Below are 13,600 nucleotides of genomic sequence, written 5' to 3'. Positions count from 1 at the left end.
ATATACCATATAATGGTTTCCCATCTTTTTCTTAGTACAACATACACATTTTAGTATTATTTGTGACCAGGAAACCTGTGACTTCTTTAGCAGAATCTGATTAATTATATAATTAAATATAATTATAATATAATTAAATAATATAATTAAATATAATTAAATATAATTATATTATTATAAAGCTCACTACTCCCTCTTTCTGTCATTCGGCTCATCACAGAAAACCATCCAAACTTAGCTGATAAAGGAGGAGAGCCTGTGGCTTAGTGGCAATTACATCGGCTTAATATGCAATACAGCCCTGGTTCGAATCCCAGTAAGGGTATGGCTAGCTGATGAGAGCTAAATAGCTTGAAATGGATCCATACTAGTCTCCCTTTATTTATTTATCAGCACAAATACAACACACACACACACACACATTTATATATATCCAGGCAGAAAATACCATCTACCATCCAGGCAGAAAACCATATTTTTAATGTTGCCTTTGTTACATTTGTGTTGTGCTTGTGCTGATAAATAAATAAACAGCCCAGGTTCAATAAACAGATAAATAAACAGCCCAGGTTCAAATCCCAGTAAAGGTATGGCTAGCTGATGAGAGCTAAATAGCTTGAAATAGATCTATACTAGTCTCCCTTTATTTATTTATCAGCACAAACACAACACACACACACACACACACACACACAGACGCACCCAATTTTAAAGGAGGAAAATCTAGAAAAAAAAGATTCTGAACCAAATACTGTAGTAAAATATTTTATATCAACTGTATAAAGTGAACAGCAGTTTAAGAACAATTTTATGTCCCCCATTTTTAGATGACCCAGGCAATGTTCCCTCTAATTTTTTTTTCAGTGTGTGCAGAAAAGTATAGTATTTGAGCGGCACATTTTTATGCCTGAGCAGCACCTGAATTTTTTTCACAGGTGTCACCTAAGACAACAACAAAATCAGTATTATTTGAAACTCAAAGTTATGTTTATTCAAGGTACCCGCTTAATTAAAAGTGTTATATAGTATCACTTAACAACGCTCCTGCTTAGTAACCAAAATGTTGGGTCAGGAACTCTGGCATTGAAGCATGCAAGTCTTAAAGCTGTCAAGTTGCAAGACCCTTGCACCCCTAACCCTTTAGAAAAAAAACCCCAGGGGTCTTCAAACCTGACAGCTTTAAGACTTGTGGACTTCAACTCCCAGAATTCCTCCTCCAGTCATGTTGGCTCAGGAACTCTGGCATTGAAGCATGCAAGTCTTAAAGCTGTCAAGTTGCAAGACCCTTGCACCCCTAACCCTTTAGAAAAAAAACCCCAGGGGTCTTCAAACCTGACAGCTTTAAGACTTGTGGACTTCAACTCCCAGAATTCCTCCTCCGGTCATGTTGGCTCAGGAACTCTGGCATTGAAGCATGCAAGTCTTAAAGCTGTCAAGTTACAAGACCCTTGCACCCTTAACCCTTTAGAAAAACAACAACAACCCAGGGTCTTCAAACCTGACAGCTTGAAGACTTGTGGACTTCAACTCCCAGAATTCCTCCTCCAATCATGTTGCGGCGACGTCATCTGCGTGGATCTGCTCCATCTTCGGTTTTTTTCACAGGGGGCAGGGCTGCTGCTGAAGATGCCGACGACGAGCCCCTGCCAGAGTAACAGCTGCCTCCTCCTCCTCCTCCTCCACCACATTTGGAGTAAAGCCGCCAAAGCTCCCGCTGGCGCCCCCGCCCGTGGCAGTGGCGGCGGCGCGTCCCCCTCCACTCGGAGCATCTGAGCTGGGCACTGCATTACCCTGCTGCCCCCTCCTCTTCCGCCATGCTTTTGAGAAGCCATTAGGCTTTTTTCCCCCCTGCTGCCCTCCGCCACCTTCCTACTGGCTCCCGCGGCTCATGGCTCCTCAAAAGCACAGCAGAGGAGGAGGGGGCAGGGGTAACGGGGCTCAGCTCAGATGCTCCGAACAGAGGGGGAGGCGCTGCTGCCGCTGCCACGGGCGGGAAGGCGGCGAGGGCAGCAGGGGGAAAAAAGCTTCATGGCTTCTCAAAAGCACGGCGGAGGAGGAGGGGGCAGCAGGGTAATGCAGTGCCCAGCTCAGATGCTCCGAGTGGAGGGGGATGCGCCGCCGCCGCTGCCATGGGCGGGGGCGCCAGCGGGAGCTTTGGCGGCTTCACTCCAAATGTGGTGGTGGTGGAGGAGGAGGAGGCAGCTGTTATTCTGGCAGGGGCTCGTCGTCGTCGGGAGCTTTGGCGGGAGCTTTGGCGGCTTCACTTCTCACTGTCAGGAAATCTGCCGCAGCGTTGGGCAGCAAATGTGGTGCTGTTAGAGGAGGAGGAGGCGGCAGCAGATATTCCAGTAGCGGCAGGGGCTTTGAGGGTTTATTTTAGCAGCAGCGCCAGGCGCAAGCAGCTAGGATTGGCCGCCCACAAAGGACCTCCCCGGGCTTGCTTTGCTGAACTAGAGTCAGTCACCCCGCGCTCACCAAAACAAGTCCGGGGAGGTCCTTTGCGGGCGGCCAGTTCTAGCCGTCTGCAAAGGACCTCCCCAGCCTTTGGCGCCTGTGACAGTACAAAACACCGTGCGGCAGTTGGAAACTGCTGCGTGGTGTTTTGTTGCCGTGCACCTTAGAGGGAACAGTAGACCCAGGTGGCTACATTCGGCTTGTAAGACGCACTCAGATTTTCACCCTCTTTTTGGGAGTAAAAAAGTGCGTCTTATAGGGCGAAAAATACGGTAGATATATAGATATATATCTATATCTATATAGATGATATAGATATAGATATATACTGCATATAAAAAGACCAACATAAACATTTAACATTCAACAGAGTGTGTGAATCTGACACTTCTTCCCACGTTCCACTAAATGCATATAGCCTAGATTAACCAGACTGGTTTAACTGCTAATCTCTGTCAATTATACATTCTAGCATCCTAAACAGGGTCCTAGCAACCTACCTTTTGCTGAACTAAAAGTACAATATGCTAGTCTGGAGAGAGCCATGAGCAGTGACCATTTTGTGATGGAACAAGCATGACTGGTTAGAACAAAAAGGAAGAGTAACAAGTAGGACATATGGCACAATAACCACCTAAATGCTTATTTATTTGGTCAAATTGTTATAGCTACTCATTTTACAGAATGCAATACTGGGTGGCATACAACAATGAAACAACAAGTATAAGTAGTCTGTGACTTACAACCCCAATTGAGCCCAACATTTCTGTTGCTAAGTGAAATATTTGTTACCTGAATTTTGCCCAATTTTTACAAGCTTTCTTGCCACAGTTGTTAAGTGAATCACATGGTTATTAAGTGAATCCAGATCCCCCGTTGACTTTGCTTGTAAGAATTTCACATGACCCCGGGACACTGCTACCATCATAAATTTGAATCTGTTGCCAAGCGTCAAAATTTTGATCACATGACCATGGTGATGCTACAATGGATCTAAGTGTGAAAAACTGTCATAAGTCACGTTTTCAATGCCGCTGTAGCTTTGAATGATCACTAAATGAACTGATGTAAGTTGAGGACTACCTGTATAAAAACTATATATACTGTGTGTGTGTGTGTGTGTGTGTGTGTGTGTGTGTGTGTGTTACAAAGATATAAAATCCCAATTAAAATAAATATTATAAAAACATAAAAAGTACACAAAAAATACCCAAAGAATTGGCATCTAGTGATGAAACCATCTGAGTACATCTTTGATTCCCTGGGAGTTCAAGGCCTGATTAAATAACTAGGTCTGGAGAGAATTCTGGAATGTCAAAAGGGATGGAGGAAATCTAATTTCAGGGTGAAGGATGTGCCATAAGATGGATACCACAGCAGAGAAGGAACTTCTTCTGGGAATCACCAAATATCAGTCCCAGATGATGGTATCCACAGCAGAGGTGGGTTGCCAGTCCCGGCACTACTGGTTCGCTTGTGCTCGCTCTTGCGCGCCCGGGCACGTGGGTGGAGCCTCTCGCCACCACCACTACCGGTTCACTCGATATGGGCCGAACCAGGAGTAACCCACCTCTGATCCACGGCATGCCTTTTCTGTGAGATCTAATCATTAGATCTAATCTAAGGTGATGGGGAAGAGGCAATTCCCTCAAATAGCCTGCTCCCATGCCATGAAGGCATGTATATGAAATCATTGCAGGACTTCCTGACTTGTTAGCATAGTACTTGATACGATAATAAAACTCTCTCCGAGGTAATAATCCCAAAGCATCAATGTCATCGAGCAGGTAGTTATGTATTCTGACAGAATATGAAAAGGGAAAAAAAGAGTAATTCATCTGAATGTGACTCAGTAGACTATTTTAGGAAGTGATATTTTAAAAAAAGCCCTTTATAATCTGTATTTGAACTGAGAATTTTAATTACTGTTCTTTTCTTAAACAGGCTTTGTGGAAAAAACACCTAATCAGAGTGAATACATTTGTTTCCAGAACAACTGGTGATGTGAAATGGAAATGCAATGCATGTCCTCACAATATAGAAAAGTTGATTTTTAAAAAATGGGGGTAAAAAACTTCTTTGGAAGTGTCTATATATACCAAATTGATTCTTTAAATGTTTTTAATCAGCACAATTTTGTACATTATATTTTCAATTTTAAATCTTACCATGCAAATGTATTTTGCATTTTTTTTAAAAAAAAGATTATTTCAAAATGCTATTTGCTGATTTCCTAAATATGTTTTACACATTTACAGGATTTACATGTTCATTGGCCTCCTGTTTATATAGCCAGGGGTAAATCAGCAATACAGATAATCCTCAAGTTATGACCACAACTGAGCCCAAAATTTCCATTGCTAAGCAAGGCAATTGTTAAGTGATTTGTGTCCCATTTTATGATCTTTTTTGCCAGTTGCTAAGTAAATCCCTGTGGTTGTTAAGCCAATCTGACTTCTCCCATTGACTTTGCTTGTTGGAAGCCGAATGGGAAGGTTACAAACAGCGGTCACATGACCCGGGAGAATGCAATTGTCATAAATACATGTCAGTTGCCAAGCGCTCAAATTTTGATCCCATGGTCATGGGGATGCTGCAATGTTTGTTAAGTGTGAAAACCCAGCATACGTCACTTCAAACAGTTACTAAATGAATGATTGTAAGCAAGGCCTACCTGTAATTGAAGAGGAATTTAGACTGATAAACATCTGTTCTTCTCTTTGCAAACAAATGTTCCACCACAGTTTCTTAGTTAGGTGTTAAGAAATGACTGTCATTTCTTGAAGTCAAGATACAGTAATAGTAGGAAATAAGATACAGCATCCATTCTCAAGGCATCAATGTATTTCACGGAGATTCATATCAGAATATACTGTACATGCTGTCTGTTCAAAAATGGCTTCTCGTGTTGAAATATGGCCCGTTGCTTTATGTTATTGCACATTGCTTGGATGAATGCTGAAGGTCTACTTGTCCCAGATTCTCGGAAGCCTGTAATAGCCCAAGGAGACCAGGATACTATCTAGGGAACGGTCAGATATGAGGGAATATAACCAGAGGTGGGCTGCTGGGGGTTCGCGGGGGTTTGGGAGAACATCTAGCTAAGATTCTATGCAGTTCAGAGAACCCCCAAATCCCGCTCCTGGTTGGCCCCGCCCACCCCTCCCCTCCCCGGAGTCCCCATTTGGCCTGTTTTGGATGCAGGTAAGTGCCGGGTGTACATGGAGGTTCGGGGAGGGCGAAAAATGGGCCTACCAGAAGTCCGGGAAGGCTGGAAACGGGCCCATGTCTGGCCTCCAGAGGGCCTCTGGAGCCTGGGGAGGCCGTTTTCCCCCTCCCAGAGGCTCGAGGAAAGCCTTCGGAGCCCAGGGAGGGCAAAAACATCTCTCCCCTGCCCTGGTGCAGGAGGCCGACTAGGCCATGCCCATCATGGCCACGCCCACAGCAACTGGGCAGAGAACCCCTAGCTAAAATTTTTGAAGCCCACCCCTGAATATAACCCACAGTTGTATAATGGGAAAAGCAAGAGGCTCGGGAGAGACTGTGCCTAAGCAAACAGGTTGTAAATAGGGCAAATTAGCAAGGTTTTCTACAATACAATCTTCATCTATATAAAATATAATTCAAAAAAAAAGTCTGAAAGTTTTTTTCCTTGAAGACATCCATGAAGCTTCTTCAGTTTAACTGAACTGAACTGAAGAAGCTTCTTCGATGAGAAGCGAAACGTCTTCAAAGACAAACAAACAAAAGTTCAGTTGCTTTTTGAAAAAGCACCTTCCGGACAACCATGGATGACTGAGAATCTTCACAGACCAGATACTATAATTTAGGCTGTAATTTCATTATTGCTCACCTGTGTCAATTTGTATTGAATGGTTCAGCACTTTACAAAATATTGGTTAACCAAATTATCCAGGATTAACTTTACATTGAAGTTGTCAAGTTACATTGTCTTACATTTAAGTTGTCAATTTAACAAAGAATTTCCTGCTGACCAATTCTAAATCAGGCTGACATACACCAATAAAATGATAATGCATGATTTTTTTTTTGTTTATCAAAATTAAATTTTTTATGCAATACGAACAAGAAATATTCATTAGCATACATATTTAATGAAGATCCAAGAGAAAGTAATACACTGATGAATTTATAACAGAAAAGAATAGCTTTTATTAGAAAAGTTGAAGTAATTAATTAGAAAAATGTTGACATAATGTGGATTACAAATAGATCATCATACTACACCCCTAAAATAGGGCTTCTCATTCTTTGTGATATTATGCTCTGCTAAGATGATATATCAATTTGTGTGATAGCTAATAAAACTAACCGTTTCATTGTTGTTAGGATTGGCTAAGAATAATTATTGCAATAATTTTTAATTTATATAACAAATAAAGAAGATTGCAACTATATAAATAAAGCCTTTTCATTGAAAGTGAACAATAAAACACATCTAAAAATGAGGTTCTTTACTTTTCCATAGGGGTTTATTTTTTTATTTATTTTATAATATAAAATACAAAAGTACAAAAGAAAATCGTAGGAAAAATAGCCGAGGGAAAAGTATAGGAAAAAGGAGGAAGGCAAACAAGATGCATTGGCTTCCGATTTCCTTTGGTGCAGTAGAATAAGATAATAACATCAAACCTCAACGTTTTACTTTTATGTAATAGTATAAACTAGCCATTTCTATAACAACAACTGACTTTATTTTTGAGATAACTCTCATTTCTAGTTCTGTGGTTTGTTTGGGGATCAACGTTTGGTTTTTGGTAACAGAGCTAAGGACAATCTGCCAGCTTATCAAGGCAGAAGTTCTGCCTGTGATCTAGTTTTAGGTGTATAGGTTTTCAAATCTTTCTCCAACCTTGGTCTCACTAAGAAAAATGGAAGGAGTTCTGGCAGCCATTTCAGATACATATGCTCTAACTCTTGAAGAGACACAGTTGGAACCTATTAGAATCCACTTTGTTTGGATACGTTGCTCTATGCATAAAAGATGATTAGTCACTCCCAGTCCCCTTGACCCGGTCTTCAAAACTACTTAATCAAAAAGAATGATCTAATTATGAAGGACAAAAGTTGTCCTGATCATGCTGATATGATCTCAGAATTCATGCATTGTATAGTTTTGTGTCTTCTTAAATGCTTGCAAGAGGAATGATTTATTCCACTTACTGGAATCTTCCAAGACAAAGCTTTTCAGGTTCAGTCAAGACCCGCAAGCTTATTAATCAGCAAATAACTTTTTGTTGTCTTACATTTTACTGATGTTTGTTGTTCGTAATGTGAATAAAAAAATATTCATGTTAACAAAAGATAACACTGGTTGAAGAGAAGTCTTATTATTTTGCTATGCCTAGTGTCACTGCTGTCACCGTTATCCTTATTTCATGTTGGAATAATGCAACAAACGTGAGAGTAAATCTCACATAAAATAATCATTTACCCATTTTACCATAATGCAAAAAGTATACTATATGTACTATTTTTTACTTCCTGGATTATGGGAGATCATGCAGTTCAGCAGCCCCAAATAATGGAGTGAGCTCCCGTTACTTGTCCCAGCTTTTGCCAACCTAGCAGTTCGAAAGCATGTAAAAATGCAAGTAGAAAAATAGGAACCACATTGGGTGGGAAGGTAACAGCACTCCGTGCGCCTTCAGTGTTTAGTCATGCCAGCCACATGACCACGGAGATGTCTTTGGACGGCGCTGGCTCTTTGGCTTTAAAACAGAGATGAGCACCGCCCCCTAGAGTTAGGAAGGACCAGCACATATGTATGAGGGGAACCTTTACCTTTTTATGTATATTGGGATTGCAACAGTGTTTTCTATTTACTACATGGAAGGAATACATTAGAAAAGTAAGCAAAACCCTTTATCTATAACTATATTCTCAGGATATATGGCAGTGAAACATTTCTAACCAGGCTGAACCCATAGAGAGTATTTCTGGAAAATCAGTCTCCTGTATATCCAAGCTGTTTTTTTAAGGAGGACAGGAGACAGTCTATTCAGAAGACAATCTCTCTTTCTTAAAATAGCATCCTGAAGATCACAAACTATGCTTTGAGAGTATGTATTTCTCTAATGTAATTCATATCCAAAACCCTGAATGATGATTGTAAAATAAAAGGGGGAGACTTATGCCAGGACTAAAGGAAAAGTATTCTTTTTCTTATGTTTTTTCTCGACCTTTTCAATACTGTAATCTTAAAGGAATGATTATAGAGTTTAATGAGAGATTTTATACACTTTTGTAATATATCATCCACTCTACAAAATTCTCAGTGGAGTGCCAATTTCTAATTAATTATTTTACTAATTTCTGTAATGCATGGAATGACAGCCACATTTTTAGATAGATTAGCAATTACAATTAATTAATCAGTAACGATGTCATTACTCAGCTTTAAATGAAGCATTTGTGTTACCTTAAGAGTAAGTTTATAAATGCTTTACAAGTGTAATTTTTATATAGTAGTCCTTAATTTACAGCCAGCTGCTTAATGAAATTACAAACGGCACAGGAACAAGCCTTTTGTTTTACAAAGGCCAGAACTTCTGGCCTTTGTAAAATGTCATACACACTCCCCCGACATAGTCACATGGCTGCATTTGAGACACTTGGCAGCTAGGCTAATTCTGCTCACTGCCAGCAGTTCGATCATGACTGGCTCAAGGTTGACTCAGTCTTCCATCCTTCCGAGGTCGGTAAAATGAGGGCCCAGATTGGGGGCAATATGCTGACTCTGTAAACTGCTTAGAGAAAGATTGACTTATCTTTATGGCTTGTTGCAGAGTCCCACAGTCATGCGGTACTTTTTTACCAGTTTCCAGCAAAAACTGCCCATTGGGAACAATGCTTAATAACTGCAGATTCATGTAGCCATCATGATTCACTTAATGACTGCTGCAAAAAATATCAGGTTGTGAGTGCCTCAACTTATGACCATAATGATTTAACACTGGAAATCCATTTCCAGTTACAGTCATTAATCAAGAATTACCTGTAAATTATTTTCTATTTCTAACCCATTTAGACTCGCTCCACAGACAATTTCATAAAAGTTCTATCTTTAGTACTGTTGGAAGAAATGTCCTTCTGGGTTCGGCTCCAAGTGGGGAAAAAGACACTGGAGACATGGAGGCTGCTTGGAAAGATGGTTTTAATGGTGGACAGGACTGCATGGCTTGAGTCCTGAACAGAAAAGGTGATCACATGCTTCAATGTTGGTGGAGAAGAAGAGAAGGGAAGAGAAGGACTGAAGAAGGGCTTGCAGGGATTTTTATAATCAGTTCGGCCCCACCTATCTGTTTCCTGTTCCTGTGTAAGAAATGTATTCTGATTGGCTGTCAGACTCCCATGGGCCCATGCAAGGGCAACCCTCTAGCTGAGTTTGAATCCAGGTTTGACTGAGTTCAGATGCCATGTGGTCAGTTGAGTAAAAGGCAATATTATCCTGCCTTCATTGTCACTGCCAGAACTCTACACCCATCCCCCTGGAGCTGAACTCTTTATTATGTAAAGTGGACTAGCTTGGCCTTCTTAATGGCCCATTGACAAAGTGGGGATGGGCTGGAAGCTGTAGGAATTTACTTTGTGTAAAATGTGTTTCTCCCTTTTTCACATCCAGGAAAATATAATATTCTGCCTTTTCAATATTTCCTAGGATATTTCATTTTTCTGGGAGAGGGCTAGGTGATAACTTCCTACAGTACCTTACCTGAGAAAGCAAAAGTCACCCCACTGCCCGGCTAACGCAAGCAAATACACACACAGGGCAACAATGATAAAAGAAGATGTTGGAAGGGAATAATTCCAAAGGAATCATTTTGTCCCATGCAGGAAACAGTATGGCATACTGTACCATTATTGGAGTTTACCAAGAAAACTACATGTATAATGATTGATAATATAGTGCCAAATGATGTGTCCCCCAGATCAGATGGCATTGAACAGGCTTCTGAGAAAGAACTGAAGGTTTTTCATGGTACTAACAATATTTAGGACATGCCTAGTTTAAACTTTTTAGTATACCTTGCTGATATCTGCCATGCAGAAGAAGAAAATCCAAAGCTAGCTATAAAGACAGAATTACAGTGGGAATGTAACAATCATGATCATGGGAAAGGCCAACACAACAAAAGGTGAAACTGAATCAATTACACCTTGAAATTTAGGCATCAGTTGATTGAGATGGACTGGAATTGGACACTTTCAGTCAGAAGATCACATTGATTATGATTTGGGGCATGAATTATAAAGAGGGAATGCCATTTCTATTATAGTTAGGGAATGTATAGCAAGAACTGTACTTCTACAACGCAGTCAATAAATGTGTAATATTAATTGGCTTTAGTGGACAATTGTTTAGCAGGATAATTGTCCAGGTTTATGTTCCATCCATAGGAGAAGAGGAAGTCGATGAGTTTTATGATCAAGTTCAGTTTGAAACTAATAGAACATAGAAAGAAGGTGTGCTGATTGTCATTTGGAAACCGGAATGCCAAAGTTCGAAATATTAAGACGACAAATGTAATTGTATCATATGACTTAGGAAACTGAAATGAAGCAGGAGAACAATTTATCAATTTCTACCACCCAATGATTCTTCATTGCTTACACTGTCTTCAAACAATCAAAATAAAGCCTGTATATGTAGACATCTTCAATACATAGAAATTGAAATGACTATATTATTGCAAACAAGAGTTGGAGGCACTCAATTATAGCATCAAAGACATGGTCAAATTTTGACTGTGGAAATATGATGGAATGTAGTAGTCTGGATTCCCAGGAGGAAAAGGGTGCATTTCAGAGGAATAAGAGACAATTCAATTTAGATATTTGCGAGAGAAAGAGGGTGAAGACAGTCCATCCATAATAATTATCAAGAGTTTATGGTAGATTCCGAGAGAAGAGTGCTTTAACTTGACACTTTTGTGTGGAAGAATCACCACATATCTTTCAGGGGGGGGGGGGAATGGCTAACAAGAACAGATCACAAAATGCTCATATGCAGGTTCTAAGTTAAGCTAAGGAAGAAAAAAGAAAGCTAACCAGTTTCCACAATATGATCTTGAGCATATACCTATCATTCTCAAAGGGAACATCAAAAATTATTTTGAAGTCCTGAACCTCACTGATAGAGAAACAGTGTGAAATTTATTTAAAGAAGTTGTGAATGTGAAAGGAGACTGCCAAAAATGGAGAAACAGAAGATAGCAATCTCGATATCGGGAAAAAAAACAATCGAGATTGCCAAGAAGACAAGCCAAAGCCAAGAAAGACAAAGATCTCATCTTAATAAAGATGAACTATTAGAAGACACAAGAAACAGTATTACAATAACAGCCATAAGACATCAAAGATGAAAATAGATTTAGAAAAAAAAGGGAAAGTCTTTCAAAAGATCTCTGAACTCAGAAAGAAGTTTCAGCATTGAATTGTTTAAATTGTTATAGTAAAGGATGTCAATTGACAGATAGTACTTTAACTGATTCAAAGAAGATCAAATAAACATGGGAGGAGTATATTGAAATTCTGTATTGTAGAGATGTCAAATCCAAGATAACTAAGAAGGTATATCTCACAAGAACCCCTAGTACTAGAAAATGAAGCTAGATTAGCACTCTGGTCACTATCAATGATGGAATAGTTATAGAAGCAAGGAATTGATGGAATAGTTATAGAAGCAAGAGAAAGAAATCCAAGCTATGCCAGCAAATTCGGAGAATGAGTGGCAAACAGACTGAAGTAGTTTACATCCTACAACAGAGGATACCAACTATTATATGGGTAGTCCTCATTAAGCGACCACTCATTTAGTGATTGTAATTGCAACAGCACTAAACAAGTGGTACTTATAGCTGGCCCTCAAAGTTCTGGCTGTTCCACCATCCCTACAGTCATAGGATCATGATCTGGGTGCTTGTCAACTGGTTTGCACTTATGACTATTGCCATGTCCCATGGTCAGGTGATTGCCATTTGGAATCTTGTCTGCCGGATTTCTGCAAGCAATATCAATGGGAAAGCTGAAGGTTACAAGTTGCTCCAGTAAGCCGGCCCTGCTACCCTAGTACTACACCTTTCTGGATACCACCCCTGCTGGCAGCAACCATCCCTAGATCTGAAATCATTTGTGTATATTGCTGCAGCTACCTATGCCCTCTCCCTCATCTGGTAGCATCTACTTACCTGCCTGCTAGCCTGTTTGTGAGCCATCTGGAACTTGCAACTTCTTGCTGGCTTCCATTGACTTTGGTTGTTTGAAGCTGGCAAGAAGTTGCAAAGAAGTTCTTGCTTAATGACCTAGGATCCTCATTTAACAACAGCAACAGAAATTGCTGAGGTTGCCATTGCTATGAAATGCAGTCATGTGATGTCCCTTTTTATGACCATTTAGTGATGGAAATTCTGGTCCCAATTACCATTGCTAGGCAAAGACTACTTGTACAATTAATTTCACATGCCAGCAAAATACTTAGGATCATCCAAAGCAGATTAGAAACCTACATAGAGAGGGAAATGGTAGATGTTCAAAGTAGCTTTTGAAAAGAATGAAAAACACAAGATATTGCTGAGGCACACTGAATAATTGAGAACATCAAAGAATACCAAAAATAAGTCAGTACGGATTCACTGATTATACAGAAATGTCTTTGATTGTGTCAATTACCGTATATCTAGCTGTGGAAGGCACTTGGAAAAATGGAAATCCTGGAGCATCGTATTATCCTCATGCAAAGCCTGAACAGAGTCAGTAAGAAGCAATACAAATAGAACGTGGTGAAACAGACTAACTTCAGGTTGGCAAAGGAGTCAGTTAAGATACTCTCCCTTTATTTATTTAATCTATATGTGGAATATATATTGAAGGAAGCTGGACCGGAAGAAGAGTGTGGTTTTAAAACTGGAGGAAGACACCAATGTGAGAAGGAGAGGTGTACGATCTTTGGGATGAAGCCAGTTCGTTGCTTTTATGTGAGGATTTTTATTGCAATATTATTAAGATATTGAACATATGTTGGTAATATTATTTGTATGTTCTATAATCTTGATAACCTTTTAATTATGCTTTGCTTAGACTGCTTAGAGTTAAAAGGTTGAAGAGGCATACATGTGTAATGAGC

Source organism: Natrix helvetica (assembly GCF_964273705.1).
Source record: "Natrix helvetica genome assembly, chromosome: 3".
NCBI classification, from domain to species: Eukaryota; Metazoa; Chordata; class Lepidosauria; order Squamata; family Natricidae; genus Natrix; species Natrix helvetica.
This window is presented reverse-complemented; position numbering follows the sequence as displayed.